General features: G+C 38.9%; 1 protein-coding gene across 3 annotated transcripts in view; it reads left to right on the top strand.

The window, feature by feature from the left end:
- TOX (thymocyte selection associated high mobility group box) overlaps nucleotides 1-19632 on the top strand; it is a 189340-nt gene that overhangs the window by 65410 nt on the left and 104298 nt on the right. The gene's annotated exons all lie outside the window — the stretch shown is intronic.

Raw genomic sequence — 19632 nt, forward strand, 5'->3', positions numbered from 1 at the left:
TTTGCTCAGAGTAGACCCACTGAAATTAATTAACACGACTAAGTTAGCTCCATTGATTACATTGAGTTGACTCTGAGTGAAACTTACTTGGTTCCCACACACTGGACATAAATCCATTGATTTCAGTGGATCTAATTCTAAGTATGCCTTAGCTGGATTATCACACTATAATTACAAGACTGTAATGCCTCAGATGGAGTAAGAAGACAAGTGCCACAGGATGGATGAACTTTGCCACTTGGGAAGGTCTGATAATTGCCCTGAAATAATTGCCTTATAAGGTGTATTGTTGCAATAACAGAAAAATAATAATAATACAGAAGGGAATTTGACTGGAAATGAAGACATTGATCTGACATAATAAACATAAAATCAGAAATTCTGACTGAGTCTACCCTTCCAAAGCCTCTTCAGCATGTCAAATAGCATTTAACTTGGCTGACTTGGCAGAAATCTTGCTGCAGAATACTGTGTTGGTAATAGGCTTCAAATGATTTTATTGGTGCTGGTAAAGGTCATTGTGACCTCAACACCAACACCACTGAACTAACTTAAACTGATGAAAATAAAGCTTTAATGGGTTGGATCATAACATTTAATTTAATTAAACTACATTTTCTATTTATGAAATCATAACAGTATTGTGTGAAGTTCATGCTAAGGCACTGTAGATAGTGTCAGTACATAATTTATTTGCAAGATGGCACTGAGTTTAGTTGTATCTGAGTGAAGTCAGGTGTTTTCTGTGGCTTATTGGAGAAAGAATAATGTTCTCCTCTAGCTTCCTAACTGGTGTGTCCTCCATGTCTTCCAAGCCTTCCATGATAGGGACCAAACTGTGGGTGACCATCATTTATTGTTTACAAGCTTTGCCTTCATCCACAGAGGTTGCAGTTTGCAATGGGAAACCTGCAGGGAAGAAGAAATTCAATTCCCACTGGTTGTTTTTGTGCTGAAAATTACCTTTTCTAAGATGCTTATTGGCTGGAAGAACAGATAATGGTACTAATTTGAGGTATGGCTTTTCCGGGGGGGGGGGGACACTGATGAAGATGAAAGAAGGCACTTACGGCTGGACAGTGAGGACGATCCATATATGGCACTGGCATAGCAGTGGTATTTCAAGTACCACCACTCTATCCACCATATTTGTTTCCTGTCATGGAAATGGATGGTTTGGAGTTTATTTTCACTTTCAAAATATGCCATCAAGTGATATTTTCTTGGAAATGTGCAGCATCCTTGGATATTGAGCAGAAATATTAAGTTGGATTTGGCTGCTGCTATCAGTAGCCCTGTAAGTAGCGTATTGCATGTAGACTGTTTACAGCTGGTGAAAATATCGACCCCCTTCAGGCAATTCTTCAGCGTCAAAAGTGTTTGCAGCATGGCTGAACACTTGCACAGCCACATTCTTCCTACGCTCACAAGTCTAGCCTCCCATCCCCAATAATTTGTAGTTGGGTGGTCATGTGGTAGTGACCAGGTCAGTAAAATGTGGAGAGCGGCAGTTATGTTCAGGTTTGTGTACAAACACTGCTATGTATGTTGAATTGATTAGATTGTCCCTTTTGTTGTCCCCTCTCCAACAAAGACTATCAGGGATACTATTCTAAAATATATTTTATTGGGGCTCTTCCGGTTTTATTCTTGATTTCCCCACCAGATATTATTATTGTAGAGCAAAAGGAATGCCAAGTACTAACAGTGTATACACATACAAACCTACTTTCATTTTCTTTCTTTCTAATCAATGAATTTGTTTTATAATGATGAAATTGCAAATGAAGTCTGTTCTAGAAAGATTAATTTAGTCCTGCTCACAGCTGTGAAGACTGTGGAAATAAATATCCCCTGCAATAATGTGTTCTTGACAAAGGGCATAACAAAAGAATGATTTCTATTCAGAGATAGGGGGAATATTTATTTTGCATGCTGGGGGGAGGGGTAGTGGTCTGTTGCTGCGACCCTGACCTAGTTTTGTAGCTGCTTATTATTCAGCTATATGTTTCAGCTCTTTCTGTAATTTAATTTGGCAACTTTTTCTGCATGTCTGCTCTGAGCTCATACCAAGAGCACCTACCGCTATGTCCCGTCCAAAATCACATTTGTGTTTTGTTTTTAAAAAACCTAACACATTCATAACTCAAAAAAGAAATTCTTTAATTGTTACCAGAGAACTGCCTGATTACAGACTGACTGTCTCGTCCAGGCCCTGCCATAATTAGTAACCACTGTTGACATTTAGATTTAAATTGAATTTTCTTCTAATTAAACCCAGAGGGGGTTGATCCTCTCAGATGTACAGGTTAATAAAATTAGTCAGAAACTGTTAAACAGTAAGCTGAAATCTCTGAGAGTGCTGTGCCAGTGTATTGTTAGAAAATCTGTAATTAATAATAAAAGGATTCATTAGATTGCAGAGTTGCCTTTTTGTTTTGGATTGCGTATGATTTTGTTGCAGTTATTTCTTTAATTGGTCCCCCCCCCCTTTGGTAGCTATAGTAGTACTAATTTTTATAATACTTGTGAATATGTAATCAGAAGCACTGTAGCACTATTCATCCATGCCTTGCAATATAATGTTTAATAACAGAATCTTTTTCCCCAGACATGCACTGAATGGTAATGAAATACAAAAGACAAGACTCAAACGGCTTAAATTTTGAGCAATATTCTTCCTATCATCAAACCATGCAGGGCAGATAACATCTTCATTCCAGTGGTGTCTTACTATTTTTGCCCAATTAATAATTTGAACTACATCTAATGAGTCTGATATTAATTTGTAATTTCTTTGCCCACATATTGCCAATTGAGTTGTGATTTACTTTATTTTTGTCTGGCCAACAATCTGTTGTTCTGCTTTCTAATCCTACTTAGAGAATGAAAGAAAAAAACAATTAGGAATGTGTTAATATTGGGAAAGCTTAGTTGTCAAGACAATACAAAAACATAAACAATGGACATGCAGGAAAGGTATGGCATTTCCTGTGATAGCCAGGGTTAAAAACAAAACAGAGCAGGCAAAACTGTAGTTATCCAAGACTAAGACATAACTTTATTTCTCATATTATTATCTGCTGCTACAAATGTTTCATCTCATAGAAGATGATGGTGAGGTCACACGTTGTTGTTGTTGTTTAGTCGTTTGGTCGTGTCCGACTCTTCGTGACCCCATGGACCAGAGAACGCCAGGCACTCCTGTCTTCCACTGCCTCCCGCAGTTTGGTCAAACTCATGTTGGTAGCTTCAAGAACACTGTCCAACCATCTCATCCTCTGTCGTCCCCTTCTCCTTGTGCCCTCAATCTTTCCCAACATCGAGGTCACATGTTAGTCTTCATTTTAAATTTATACTACTATTAAAGGCAAAAGAGCATTGGCCTAATCCAGCAGGCTCTTCTTATGTTTTTACGGCGTAGCTGAGAGGTCCAAGAATCTGACCCCTTGAGGGATAGAGAGAATTCAAAGCTGTTTCTGTTCTACCTCAAAATGTCACATGTCAAGGCTTGTTGCTTGCTATTGCTGGTGATTAGCTTTAGTCTTCTGGAGTACACCTGCACTGTGACAGATTTTCTCTTTCCCTCCACCAGCAGAACTCCTCTCTGCCAATGGAGGCCAACAGAGAGGCACCAATGTACCATTCTAACCACCCAGTGATCAATATGGTGGAGGGAGGGGCAGTTGGATATAATTGTTAAATCATAATTATGGTGCATGAAAGTTTTAGTTCCACCTGCAATATGGACTTGCAATGAGACCTTGATTTCTTTTCACTTCTCCGTCTGTGAAATAAATCTCGCTTTATTGGCCGAGGAAGCCAGCGTACAGCTTCCGAGTCATGTGGCCAGCATGACTAAGCCACTTCTGGTGAACCAGAGCAGCGCACGGAAACACAATTTACCTTCCCACTGGAGCGGTACCTATTTATCTACTTGCACTTTGACGTGCTTTCGAACTGCTAGGTTGGCAGGAGCAGGGACGGAGCAACGGGAGCTCACCCCGTCGCGGGGATTCGAACCGCCGACCTTCTGATCGGCAAGTCCTAGGCTCTGTGGTTTAACCCATAGCGCCACCCGCATCTCTTAAAAGTAATTAGATATAAGTTAAATGTTGTTTTGTTGTTGAGGATTTGGGGTTTGAACAATGATTTTTTAGAATTATGCTGCTGATAGTAACTCTTGCTTCTGTGAAGTTCACTTTAATTTTTTGTTTTTAACTTAATTTGTTTTATTTTGTATTGTAAGTTATTTATGCTATGTTATATTGCTAGCCAACTGGAATCATCATGTAAAAAAGGTGGGGTTACCAAACAAACCAAATATCAGGACAGAGTTTGAACTAAGTTCCAATATTAAAGTGTAGATCAAATTGAAGAGGGCAAAGCTAGCATTCAATATAAATGGCCCACTTTTTGGCCCCGGCTTTCTATTTTTTATTTGTAGATGGAGCAGTAAAGGAACAAGGAGAAAAACAAATGTACAATAAGTGAAATAACTCACACTGTATTCAGTACATAGAGTTGAGTACCTATATGATAATTTCAAATGGTAACTGTAGTTGCAGGTGCAGGGATTTTCTTCTAAAATGAATGGAAATTTCCTTCAAATGTGTTTGTTTTTCCTCCTTTTTTGCATATCCATTCAAATATCTATGAAAGGTATCTGCACAGATAACCTCACAAACAAAGTTAGTTAAAAGCAGCATGGGTAGTGTAATATTTAAATACAAGGGTTTTTAGAATAAAATAATTGAACAGAAAATGTATTGACGAAGCACTCTTCTCATATTTTGCACTGTTAAAGTGTAGTCTAATGGGAATCATGACTGAAGGTCAGTCCACTAACACATTTTGGACTGTTCTTTATTTCTAGAGATTACAGCTCAAGAGAAAATGACCAAATTGCAAGTGTGAACTGCAAGGTCTCATAAACATTTAAAAAAACTCACATACTTAATAAATTCCATAATGATTTTTTTAGTTCAATGGCATTCTAATTACTTAAATTCCAAAATGCTAAGTACTATTATGTTATGGGTCATCATTTGAAGGCTATTCTTGTTCCACAGGGTGTGTTGGTACAGTTTGGTTCGCCCTGCCCTATTGTCTCTGTTCCATTCACCATTCTTATACCTTTAACCTATTTTCCTATGGAAATTTGTGTAAACATTGCATTCGTTTTATTTGCTTAATCTCAGTAATTGGCACAAATCAAAGAAACAGATCAGAAAGCTATTGCCTGAAGTCTTCACAAAATGTTAAATGGTTAAAAAGCAACCCTGAACTGGCCTCTTCATTCACATCTTCATGCAGACTATTAAAATGAAAGATTGCTTTTGCTCAGGATGTTTATATTCAATCTGTAGCAACTATTTATAGACACCTTGTGTTTTTTATTATTATTACAAGTAACCTTTGTGGTTCTGGGTATTAACCTGTAGACTAGTATCCATAAGACTAGGGGGGATGCATAGTAGTTTCTGGGCAAATAAGTGGATCAGCCATATTGTGGAGAAAACTAAACATCTGGGGAATGGAAGAAATCTTGTTTGTTTGTATACTCCCACTTGCTAACTGTGTAGAGCGTAAGTGGTTATTGAATGTATAACTAAGTGAGGTAGTGCAATTTAAATGGAAAGCTTTCAGTTCAGTTTTCTTAAAAATAGATTGTCAGGACTTCAATCCTTAAAAGAAATAAGAAAAAACTTTTCATGAATTTCTGCTAAATGAAGATTCATCAGCACAGTGTTCTTGCTGAAACCATATAAAGTGTGCTGTGCATATGGATTTAGTAGTACCATAGATATTCAAACCTAATGGAGCTAAGGTTTCGGACATGTGGCTGGAAGGTTAAGCCCCGTGCATTGGGAGCACCCATGCTGCCATCTACAGACAGCACACAGTAGTACCAATATATTTGCATGTTTTGCACCTTGAAGCATTTAACAATGCCAGTAGACTGAGACGGCCCGAAGTATATCATCCTGTGCTAACAGCAGGATTTATCTTGCCCTGAACACTCCAGACAACGTATCTGGGCATGCACTGCCGCTCACACTGCACAGTTCTTTGGGCATATTTCCAGCACTGCTCTTGAAGTGAATAATCAATGAATATGTCTCTGTCAGTTCACATCTGTGGTTGCCTGATATGTAAATATTCTGTTTGGCAGTTTTTGGATGACTTCCTTGTTCTTGTATAAAAGCTATGTACTCTTGTGCTGTGATTAAGCAAGGAGAAGTGTTTATGTTTGGGGGAGAAAGGCTTGCTATGGTGTGCTAGAGAAACCTGTGACTAGAATGGGAAAGGTTGTTGCTTCACTTCTTTCCCCGTGCACAGCCTGACTGAAGTCAGTGGAATGCCCACAAATATCATACAAAATTTCACTAAATATCGGGACTTTGCACAACAGCCTTTCACGGCAACTTAAAACAATGATTTAAATGACTGGCAACTCAAGAAAATGTGTTGGCGGAAAATGTATTAAAGACACCCCTGAAAGCCCAAAGTGAGAATGCCTGCCAAATCCATACTGGAATAGTGTTCCACAGGATGAAACCAGTGGCACTAAATGCCCAAGTTCTGGATGAGGCCAGTTGGGCCTCTGTAACACGGGGGACAGTTAACAGCACTCCTCTGTAGTCGTTATGCACATGATTCTGTTCTTGTCATCGCCATTACTTGCACAGTTGACCACTAAAGCAAACAGGAATATTACAAATAAGTGTCTTTAACTCAGCAGCCTTTCCTTTATATTTTTTAAAAAAACGTAATTTGGAATTTAAGATGCTTTCTGTACCTTAAAATGTATTGTGTGACAGTTATCTTCCATTTTTCAGTTTATACATAATCAATTTTTGGCGACTATTAAAGATGTTTTACCTTTTTTTGCCACTTAAGTTTAAGTTTAGAATGCTAGGCAACACCAAATTATGCTTCGCCACTACATGAATGAATCTTGGATCATGAGTTTCTCTTCATGTGCTGCAGTGTCCTTACTGCCATTCTCGTTTACAGCAAGCTATAGCTTGCAAATTACATTTGAACCAGCAACCTGTGTTAACCAGGTTTGATAAACCAGCGCTTGATGCTTTGAAATGTTGGTTGTAGGGCAGGTCAACCCATTGTTTGTCAGCTCCGTTCTGCAACATACTATGGTTTGCCACAAACAAACAAAGAAGTCAGATCATGAAAGGGGGAAGGGAGCGCATTAAATCAAGTTCATTTATGTAGTGTCAAACTACAATTTCTCTCTCTCTCTATATATATATGAACCAAGCCATAGCATAATAATTATGGCCATGTTCATATAAACAATTAAATTTAGCAAAGATGCTTGAAATCTTTATTTGTTCATTATGGATAGTTCTGTACCATCCTTCCTTAAATATTCCCAGGGCACTATACATAAGAAGAAAATAACAATTAAAATACAAATCAAACAGAAGAAAGACCTTCAGATCCAGATAAAAACTATCAGAGGGGTACAATTATCCCCTCAACTAGACCAGTAAAGAAAAAGCGATTTATATGTGTTGTATGTGTGATATAACATTGTGCCATCAGATGGCGACATGGAATCCCATTTTTCTGTACTTGTTTTCCCCTTTTAAATTTACAACACTTCTTTGATGTGTCTAGATCCAGCCCATGTTTAAAAGGCCTGGGGAAAATTGAAAAGGACAGTATCTGAAAGGACAACAAAGGAGGGATCTGGTGGACCTCTTTGGAGAGAGCATTTCATAGTTGGTGTTTCTGCCACTGAGAAGGCCTTCTGTTTTCAATCTGGTTTGCTTCTGCCTATGTATACACTATACACAAAACTAGAATGTGAATATTTGTTTCTATACATAAGGCATTTTCCCAGACTTTAAAATAATGCTTCACAAAATATTCTTGTGGTTTGAATTCTACTGGTCCATAAAGATTTGCAAATGACCCACTAAAATAATAAATGCCAAGTATTTGTTCAACCTATTTTCTTAGTTTTGAATCGAAATCTGCAGATCTTTTCCAGGAAGCTGTTGCACTTTGAAAGGGTGTGCTGTTAATGTTAGTGCTGTTAAAGAAAAGAGAGAGCTGAAGAAAATTGCTGTTGACTGGAATCAAACTACACTTGTTGCTTACAATTGATTGTATGTTCTTCAACCACAAAGATAAATTAGAACACAGAAATACTGCAATAGAAAAGTGGTCTAGATGTCAGCAACAGTATAGCTATTTTTATCTTTCTGTTGTAAACCATAGCTTACAGTGGCTGAAATGACATTGAACTGTTTTTCTCTTTTGATGATTTACAGCCTGTAGAGTGCATTGGAAGTAACAGATATCACGTTTTATGTATTTGAAAGTATCAACACTGATGAGTTATGGTTGAAGATTTTGAGCTTGAGTCAATATAATGTAGCAATTTCAATTTCTTAGATCTCCCCCCTCCCGGCGGGGGGGGGGCACATAATAAACTACACACACAGGGAATACTATCACTATAATGAACTTTCATTTCCCACCCCTGTTTTACTAATAACAATCAAGTGTACTGAAGTAGATTTTTATTTTGTGAAATATGTATTCTTTTCTATCTTAGGGAACCAATGATGAAATCTCTATTTTTACCCTTGGCTTTGCTTATGTTAGGGACATTAAATATATGCTGTCACTCATTTACAAATATGAGTGATAAAATGTAATACAAACTGAGCAAAGGGTTACATTAAGGTTGTTACAATGTTAAAAGTAGACAGTGCAACCTAAACAAGTTTACTCAAAAATAAGGCTTTTTTTATTTTAAAGGGACTAGCTTCCATGTAAGTGTGCATAGGATTAGAAGCTAAAGCTGCAGTACTGAACTTAATGTTGTAGGCTCCATTTAACACAGTGAGACTTACTTTTGAGTAAACATGCACAGGACTTGCCTTTAAATAATATACATAGAATTATTTCTTCTGGTTCCCTCCCCTTTTTCAGATTGATTTTATCTGAGCATTTTAGGTCAAGTTGCTGAGTCCCTTAAATGAACAAAAACACAAATTTGCATTTAAATGGAAAATGCTTTGAGCCTGAAACTTCTCTCTCTCTCTCTTTCTTCCTCCCGCCTTCCCTCCCTCCCTCCCAGAGAGAGAGAGAGAGATTGGAGGGCTGGGAGAGAGAGAGATCAAAACAGTTGGACAAGTAATGAAGTAAAGACCCACAAGGAATGCAGTCTCATACCACCTGTACGTGTATTTTGAGAATAAATTCCCCATATATAAGTATGCATACTACTGTTGAAGGACTTGAAAATGAATGACCACAACTGAAGTCCTACTGAGCCCATGTATTCACATTACAACATTATATATATATATATATATATATATATATATATATATATATATTTGTTTTCGTAGATTTTCACGGGTACAGGAATGCAGGTTTTGGTGTCCTCGGGTGTCTTCCCGTGTAAAAGTTGGGGTGTCTAGGCGACGTTTCGACGAGGTCTCACTCGTCATCTTCAGGCTGGTGCTTTCGGCTTCTTGTTACTGGAACAGAGCTCTGTTCCAGTAACAAGAAGCCGAAAGCACCAGCCTGAAGATGACGAGTGAGACCTCGTCGAAACGTCGCCTAGACACCCCAACTTTTACACGGGAAGACACCCGAGGACACCAAAACCTGCATATATATATATATATATATCCCAAGTCTTAGCTGCTAAATGCAAAACAATAGAATAATGGAAGTGTAAGAGACCTTGGAAATAATCTAGTCCAATAATGCAGGATCTGCAATGCAGAACACAACTAAACCACTGCTCACACATGGCTGTCCAGTCTCTGATTAAATACCTTCAATGAAAATAGATATGTTCCACCAGCTCCCAATGCAAGACAACTCATACTATTAAAAAGTTTCTCCTAATGCTTAACAGAAATACATTTCCCTTCAATTTCCACCATTCATTCTAGGTCAGCAGTAACCATGTTTTATATTTTTCCTGGTACTGCGGAATGCTCCTAGTTGCTGTTAGACAGCAACGCCACCTGAGTGCATGAGGGCTTTCTGTTTGTCAGGTTTTTGTTGTTGTTTAGTCATTTAGCCGTGTCCGACTCTTCATGACCCCTTGGACCAGAGCACACCAGGCACTCCTGTCTTCCCGCAGCTTGGTCAAACTCATGCTGGTAGCTTCAAGAACACTGTCCAACCACCTCGTCCTCTGTCGTCCCCTTCTCCTTGTGCCCTCAATCTTTCCCAACATCAGGGTCTTTTCTAGGGAGTCTTCTCTTCTCATGAGGTGGCCAAAGTATTGGAGCCTCAGCTTCAGGATCTGTCCTTCCAGTGAGCACTCAGGGCTGATTTCCTTCAGAATGGATAGGTTTGATCTTCTTGCAGTCCATGGGACTCTCAAGAGTCTCTTCCAGCACCATAATTCAAAAGCATCAATTCTTTGGCCATTAGTCTTCTTTATGGTCCAGCTCTCACTTCCATACATCACTACTGGGAAAACCATAGCTTTTACTATACGGACCTTTGTTGACAAGGTGATGTCTCTACTTTTTAAGATGCTGTCTAGGTTTGTCATTGCTTTTCTCCCAAGAATCAGGCGTCTTTTAATTTTGTGACTGCTGTCACCATCTGCAGTGATCATGGAGCCCAAGAAAGTAAAATCGCTCACTGCCTCCATTTCTTCCCCTTCTATTTGCCAGGAGGTGATGGGACCAGTGGCCATGGTCTTAGGTTTTTTTGATGTTGAGATTCAGACCATATTTTGCGCTCTCCTCTTTCACTCTCATTAGACGGTTCTTTAATTTCTCCTCACTTTCTGCCATCAAGGTTGTGCCATCTGCATATCTGAGGTTGTTGCCTTCTATATTTGTGTTCTGCTGGCAATAGATGATCTTTCTTTTTAAACAAGCTTTGGGTCCTTTCCTTCCTTAATTTGATTTAATTATTATTGAGGTTTTTTTGCCCTTGATGCTGCTTTTAGTCTGGTAATTTATTATTATTTGTGTAAAAATATTGTTGGCATCCATCTATCTCCAGAGACAATGGAGTGCTCCTCTGGGGGTGAAGTGAAACCACTGGAGAGTCACAGTGCCAGCTGTAGCTGCTGAGACTAGTAACCCGTAATTGCTGCCTCCTATGTTGTTCTTGCTGTGTTAGCAGTACCAAAGTCATCTCCCCTGGGGCACAAGTCTGGGCAGTGTGTATGGAGGTCCTGGGCTGTCCAGACGACAAGATCCCCCTCTTGGCTTCGGTGATATGGTCCAAAGGAAAGCAGAACAATACATTTTGCACAGCTTGGCTGCAGGAGTTGCCAGAAGGAGGCATACAAGATGTCATCCAGCCATCTTAGGGACTCCATTCCTTACTGTGTAGGGCTTACTCCTCAGCCTTTTGTTCTCCAGAAGCTGTCCTACAAGACAGTGAGTATAGATTTTTCCTCATGATTTACTCATGCCTAAATAAATAAATTGAAATTGAAATTTGTGGGCCACAGTATTAAGCACACAATACCTATTTTTATTGAGTGCAAATGTAGCTAACATTCTGTCAGTTTTTATTTGATGCACAACACTCTTGCATGTCATGGCCTGCCATAACGGGAATGTTTAATGATTTGCTGTTGCTGTGTCCAAGCAACACATTTTTAGGCCTCACATCTGTCAGTAGGCATGCTACTGCAAGTCCCTTAGCCCTGTAGAATTGGTATAAAGCTAGAATAATGAAGGCTACCCTGCAGAAGGCTTCAATAGTTTCCACCAACCTATGCATAAATCCATCAATGCCCCCTATGACGTTGGACTCAATCTTCTTTTAGATCTGCCCACTTTAGGGGCATGACACTACAAATAGGGACCATTATAAAGAAATATCCTGTATGCACAGTCAGAATTGCTGGAGTTGCCCTATTTCCAGTACAGAGCCCACATCATTTTTCAAAACTGGCAAGTGCTTTTCAAGAACAGCTCACTCCAATGAGTACAAAGTAGAACAAGTGTCTTATCTTATGCTGGTTTTCTTCTGTTCTTTTAAAATTTCTTTCACATGTTTGCATCTGAGAAATGGCCATATCACAAGATATAGAAGGCTCATCTATGTGACAGGGAAAAGGAGGATGAGGAGTCACCACTCCCATCTCTCAGATGCACACATGTGAAAGAATACAAAAATGTTCCCCAGCTATAGAAGAAAGAGTGCTCTAGACCTTTCAAAGATGTTGATTACATTACTTGTTAGTAAAAGCTGCACATTCCTGGGATTATGTGAATGTTTGTGAATTGTTTATGGGGATGGAACGTGGTTCAATGGTAGAACATCTGCTTTGTCTGTAGGAGGCTCCAGATTCCGCCTTTGGTATCTATACAGTGATGCCCCGCAAGACGAATGCCTCGCAAGACGAAAAACTCGCTAGACGAAAGGGTTTTTCGGTTTTGCATTGCTTCGCTAGACGAATTTCCCTATGGGCTTGCTTTGCAAGACGAAAACGTCTTGCGCTTTTTTCTTAAAGCCGCTTGAAGAGGCGCAGTTGCGACGGACCGTGCTTCGCAAGACGAAAAACATCGCAAGACGAAAAGACTCGCGGAACGAATTATTTTCGTCTTGTGAGGCACCACTGTAGGTTTTTTTTTTTTTTTAAAAAAAGAAATATTTCTGATAAAGACCCTGGAGAGCTACTGCCAATCAAAATAGACTATTCTGGGCAAGATGGACAAATAGTTTGTCTTAGAAGAAGGAGAGTTCATTTGTAATTTAAATTAAATGTGGCTCTACAGCCCAAAAGAAGGCCATAAGCTAAAACAGCATTACCAATTCACACCCATTGTTGTCTGAATTCTGCTCCAGAATTTGTTGGCAAATTCTGGATATGAGTAAGCACTACTAGAATATTGCTGTCAGTTGAGCCCTTCTGTTCTTTTGGGAGTCTGAAGTTTTAGAGGGTTGATGTACTCTGTTGGATAGATCTCCCCCCCCCCCCTTTCTATTAACTTGTCCAGTCACATTAGATACAAGTTATATTGCTTGCCATTATCACATCCCCATCATCTTGCTCAGTTGATGAGGTCTCTTGAAGGCAGCACATTCATTACTGAGGAGCTAAAAATAATCCTCTTGGATTTTGTGTGGTTAGCCTAAACTCTGTCGTTGAATGTGTTTGATCTAGGTGGTTTTCTTCTGCGCTTGTAAAGCCGTTGGCTCCCTAACCCTTGAAGAGAGTTGGCTGTTATCAAACCCATGATCTTGTAACTGGTTTCCCTTCTCCTGACCTCTCTAGAGAACTGTCAGAAGCTTTATCCATTTGAAGGGAAGGTACCGTCTTTCTTTCCATTCTGTATCAATATGCTTTGACATTTGTATTTTGTTATAAAACACACACACACACACACACACACACACACACACAAATAACCCCCTGGTACCATACCAGTTGCTACTTCAGCAATGTTGATAGTCCTCCTTGTTGATGCAGTAAGCTATGTTGTAAATGTAGCAGGATTTCAACAGAATTATAAGCAATCATTAAGATAGAAATGGGGAAAGAATGTAAGTAGAAGAGAGTTGTGTTTATGAGCTTTACAGTTGAGGGACAAAAATGGGCAGGACAGCAAATTCTTGGAAAATTGTCATTCACAGATGCAGACTGATCTTCACTGATATATTCTATAAGATTTACATATAGCAATCTACCAGGACACATGTCTTGTTCTTACATGTGTATGTGGTAGATATTTTTTGGTGGTGTTAGCTACCTTAAACACAGGAGAGAGCTCCCATTCCCTCCAATATATAAACCAGTACTTAATTTGTTCTGGAGGTCCGTTCTTAACCTGAAACCGTTCTTAACCTGAAGCACCACTTTAGCTAATGTGCTGCCGCGCCGCCAGAGCACGATTTCTGTTCTCACCCTGAAGCAAAGTTCTTAACCTGAGTTGCTATTTCTAGGTTAGTGGCTATTTCTGGGTTAGTGGTTATTTCTGTTCTCATCCTGAAGCAAAGTTCTTAACCCAAGGTACTATTTCTGGGTTAGTGGAGTCTGTAACCTGAAGCGTATGTAACCTGAAGCGTATGTAACCCGAGGTACCACTGTAGGGGACCTTTACACCTATTCTTAGCAGGTTTAGTGCTTTTAGTTGCACTGAGCTTTTCCTGTTAATTTATACACTGTGGAACAAAGAGAAACTTTGATCAAAGCATGAATGACTCCCAATTCAGTGATGAAAATGGAAAGCCCGACAGATGAAGATGCATGTTTGTCAGGTTAAGGGAAATGGATAGCATGTAAAAATCAGCTGTTTTTGTATGTGAATATTCAAATGTATTAATATCTATTATTCAAACCCATAGTTAAATAATCTGTTTTTCACTTCTTTTATCCTTCAATCTTGATTTCCTGAAGTTCATCAGAAGCATCTGTCAACTGACAGGCACAAAGCACTATAAGAATATAATTTACCATGAGTTTTAATTACTAGTTGATTGTTCTTGTAATAGTCAATTAATTTAGCTATCATATTTGAGATATAAAATGAGTTTCTTCTCAGCTTTCTGTACTGAACTAAATGTGTGTTTTAATTTTCATTCTGCTCCTATATTGTAGATTTAGAGTTTACTGGCCTCTGGCTGAGACAGTTTAATTACCTCTAATATTTAATTTTTTCAGCATGAAAATAAACTTTCTAGACACCTGCGGCATTGTTTTAGTGCATGAAAACTTGAAAGCCAATCTGAATAGGTCTAGATCTATGGTGCAGCCACTGTAGAAAATAATAAATAACATGGCATAAATTTTAATTCTGATCCTTATCATGCAGGGAGAGCTAATTTTGAATTAAACTTGAGTGGAAACAATTTATGAATCACACTGGTACAGTTTTAATGTGTCCCTATTCTTGGAGATTATTTGATTTTAACTCAACTGGTTGAGCAGGTTAAAAGCAGTAGCATTTGGGTAGCCTAATTGCTTTACATTTACAATACAGTAGTTTGTGCAAGTTATATCGTTCGTCTTTAGAAATAACATAATATGGAGGCTTTGGTTGCTTTGCTTTTATTAGCATTGTTCTCTGTTTTTACATGCTTTCAGAAAGGCAACTTCCATATTGCTTTATGCACTACAATGAAAGAGTGTTTGTGCCTCCTCTTTTCATTTGGAGGTGCCATTCACTGACCAGTAGAAGAGACCTCTTTGGAATGCTTTCCTGTCTATAAATAATGGGGTGGGGGACAAGCTTATTATCTCTCTGAGAAGCAAGTTCTTTAAGGATGTGCTTTTATCAGGAATGAAGAAACTCTGCTGGATTTGTCAATCTTAATTCAAGAGCTGCTTTTTTCTGTTAAGAAAGTAGATCATTTGCTGTAAGCCAGTCATCATGAGTAGCTGTGGGGATTTTTAAGAGTTGAACTAAGCAATTAAATGTAGAACATTGCAAGGGTTTTGGGGTGTGGGTGTGGGTGTTTTACAGTTGATCATTATGCCTTAATGGATTAATGCATCATTTGTAGTATGGTCACTTGTGTTTGGTCATGTTTCAGTGGAACATGAATGACACAAAACTGGTACATTTCTGGGTGCTGATTTATTACATCTGAATTTAACTGATTAATAGGTGAAATTGATCTAGAGAAAGTAGAATAGATTGGATTGTAGATTTCTTACTCCACAGAAGCCAATAGCAGACCTCTGAAATCCTTATAACCTCACAACTACTGAAAGATGAACCCCTAAGTGACAAAATGGGAATAGGTTACTTTTAAAATAGTCAGATTACAAGCAGGTGTTCCATTTTTCATTTGGTTTTGCTGGATATGTTTTTTCTTACTAAGTTTTTGTTAAAATTGTTTACAAACTCCTCAGTTATTTAATTTGTATTCATTTAGTATCATAAGAATGTATTACATTCTGCATTTCACTGTCTCATCTGCTATATATGCATTTGTACATTTATTGTTGTTGTTTAGTCATTCAGTCGTGTCCAACTTTTCATGACCCCATGGACCAGAGCATGCCAGGCACTTCTGTCTTCCACTGACTCCCGCAGTTTGGTCAAACTCATGCTGGTAGCTTCGAGAACACTGTCCAACCATCTCGTCTTCTGTCGTCCCCTTCTCCTTGTGCCCTCCATCTTTCCCAACGTCAGGGTCTTTTCCAGGAAGTCTTCTCTTCTCATGAGGTGGCCAAAGTATTGGAGCCTCAACTTCAGGATCTGTCCTTCCAGTGAGCACTCAGGGCTGATTTCCTTAAGAATGGATAGGTTTGATCTTCTTGCAGTCCATGGGACTCTCAAGAGTCTCCTCCAGCACCATAATTCAAAAGCATCAATTCTTCGGCGATCAGCCTTCTTTATGGTCCAGTTCTCACTTCCATACATCACTACTGGGAAAACCATAGCTTTTACTATACGGACCTTTGTTGACAAGGTGATGTCTCTACTTTTTAATATACTGTCTAGGTTTGTCATTGCTTTTCTCCCAAGAAGCAGGCATCTTTTAATTTTGTGGCTGCTGTCATTTATAGTGGCCCCCAATGAATGATTTCTTTGAAACACATTGGGCCTGGAGACTTCCTCTGTTTTTACCTCCAGATAACCTTCAGAAAGCTAGTTTTGAATTATATTAAGACATCATTAGAAGATAGGAAAGGACTCTTTTAATACTCTATAAGCATGTATCAACTAACATTATTTGTTCCCATTGTTATGTGGGAAACAAACCATGAGTCAGGGTTTGGACAACATGTTAAGTAAGGCTTATTGTTTGCTGTTGCTGCTATAGTATACCCAGCAGCAGGAAAAGAGCAAATGAGGGACTTTTGAAGAGTGTGCCAAGCATGCTGCTTGTTTAAATTAAACTATAGTTAAGCATTAGCTATGGTTTAACATAGATTTTATTGGTAGTTCATACTACTATAATGCATGGTGTCATAAGAATTAAATTATATGAGAAAAGACCTATCTGCTTCTTATATCTGTTTTTTACCAAGTGAGTCACTTGAACTGAAACGGCATTAAACCAGTTGACAACCTGTATTCAAACATATCATTGTGGCGAAATCAATTTGGAACTTTAGTGCTGAGAATTCTGATGGGAATTGTGCTGTCTTGTATTCAAAATATAAGTGTAATATATATGTCATGGTAATTTGAGTTGACCTTTTCAATAGGTTTAGAATGTAAAAATTAACATTAATTTATGGTTTACAGATCTAGGATTAGGTTTGTTAGGGTGTCCTTATAACAGTTTTTTTTTTTAAAAAAAAACACATTTAAGTTTTATGTGTGTGTGAAAACAGAATGCAAAGCTGAGACAATAAAAAGTTACTTTGATTTCTTCCGCTCAAACTTCTGTTTCCTGAGGTTTCCTTCCATGTTTCCTGTAACCATTTTTCTTTTAACTTCTTGCACTTTTATACCTGTCACATTTCAGCCTTTTATGTTCTGTTTGAAAACAAGTCTTTCTAAATAAGCTACAAGCTAGTTTCTTGAGCAGACCAGAAAGATAGCCTGAGGTTGTCCTGAGAGTTTTCATTTTATCATTGTTCAAAAACAGCAAGGCCTGCCAGGTACAACTAGTGTAACAAGCACTCCAGCATCTCCATCATGCAGTAAGCTGCTTCTGGCAAACAGATCCTGTACACTGAAAACATTGGTGGAAGAGCACAGATTCTGTAAATCATGTTCCTTTCATTGATTACAATTTCAAAGTGCATTAACCCTCCTTAAGGCTCCAGGCACCACTTTAGTAAATACTAGTGATGTGTACAGCTGTTCAGGCAAGCTTTATGAAAATACATTTGTTGATGCAAGATAAATACACACAGATAAATGTACATGGACACATACCTGACTGCAGGATGTAAATATGTATCAGAGGTATCAATTACTTTCCCGTTTCTATGTGTATTTACAGCTTGTAAAAAAAGAGAGAGAGAAAATTTCATTTGCATATATACAATGGGTGAAATTTTAAATCAGCTTTGATACATTCCATATTAAAATAATAAATCCATCAGCTATGTAAAGCAGCCTTTCCCAACCTGGTGTCCTCCAGATGTTTTATACTGCAACACCCATCAGTTCGGGAATGATGGGAGCTGCAGTTGAAACCATCGGAGGATACCACATGGGGGAACAGTAGAGCAGAGAAATTAGAGCAGGTTATGTGGAAGCTTCAAATAATTGCATGAATTCAGGTTTTGTTTAAGTAATCAGGTTTTTATGAAGTGCAATTTAGCATCTGAGTTTTCCATAGCCTGGATTATATTTGTTTCTATTTTTTAAAGTGCCTTTCCTGTTGGGTTTTTCATTTTTGTACTTTCATGCCAGTACTTTGAAGGCTTTAACATTTATGTGAGTTTATTCAGAAAAAAATTAGACTTCCTTTCTGCTTGAGGAGCTAAGTGATTTACTCTGTTTTTGAGCTTCAGGGCCAATGCTTAATTTTCTTTTTATCGCATTCTTAGTTCTGTATGAAGCAATTTCCTTTAGCTTCACTGCACCAAAATTCTTTGGGTTTATGCTATTTACAGTTTGCATTGGTTTTAGGATTCAGTTTGGGTTCTGCTATAGTGGACCCAATTTTACCTTAGTTTGTGCATAGAAAATGATAGCAAAAGGGTACAAATTTGAAATTCTGGGGTCAGGGATATCCCTGCCCAAGGCATTAAGCAAGGAAAAAGGTCTCCTGTGTCCCAGGTATCAAAGGGCAAAGCATCCTTCAAAGATCGTGCAGCATCGTGCACAGTATAGGCTAAAGCAAAGGAGTTTCTCCAGTTACTGCTGGATGGGGGAAGTGAAAGATTTTTGCTTTCATAAAATTCTATCCCATATTTCTTTCTATAAAGAGAAAAGTTAGATGAGTAAGTGTCCCTTCTTAGAGCTTACAGTTCCTAGCAAGAACGTCAGAAGAGCCCTGGTGGATCAGGCCAGTGGTCCCTCTATCTAGTCCAGCATCCTGTTCTCCCAGTGGCCAACCAGATGTTGATGGGAAGCTCTCCAGAGCTGAAGGATTTGACCTTGTCTTATAAACAGAGTATTACTTACAAGAAGATGTAGCAGTGCTTTACCAGTTTGAGTGCCATAGAAATAAAGGGATCACTGCAGAACTTAGTGCTACAGTGCAATGGTACTGAACTTTGAAGAGGAACACTATAACTTTAGTGTTCAGATTCAGAGCTAGCAGCAAATCTGACCCCTGCAATATTTCTGTTCAGGGTTTTTCCTCACTGTTCATCATAGCACAGTCCTATAAACTTAGGAACAAAGGCTGCTGCCTTATGCTAAGTTAGACCTTTCTATTTCAAAGCCTATATTGACTGGTGGCACCTCTCTGGAATTTCAGACGGGAGTTTTCCCCAGCCCTACACCAAGGATTGGGACATGGGTGGTGCTGTGGTCTAAACCACAGAGCCTAGGGCTTGCAGCTCAGAAGGTCGGCAGTTCAAATCCCCACGATGGGGTGAGCTCCCGTTGCTCGGGCCCTGCTCCTGCCCACCTAGCAGTTCGAAAGCACGTCAAAGTGCAAGTTGATAAATAGGTACTGCTCTGGCAGGAAGGTAAATGGTGTTTCCATGCACTGCTCTGGTTCGCCAGAAGCAGCTTAGTCACATGACCCGGAAACTGACTGTGGACAAACGCCGGCTCCCTTGGCCTATAG

This window comes from Podarcis liolepis (assembly GCF_965112155.1).
Source record: "Podarcis liolepis genome assembly, chromosome: 8".
NCBI lineage: Eukaryota > Metazoa > Chordata > Lepidosauria > Squamata > Lacertidae > Podarcis > Podarcis liolepis.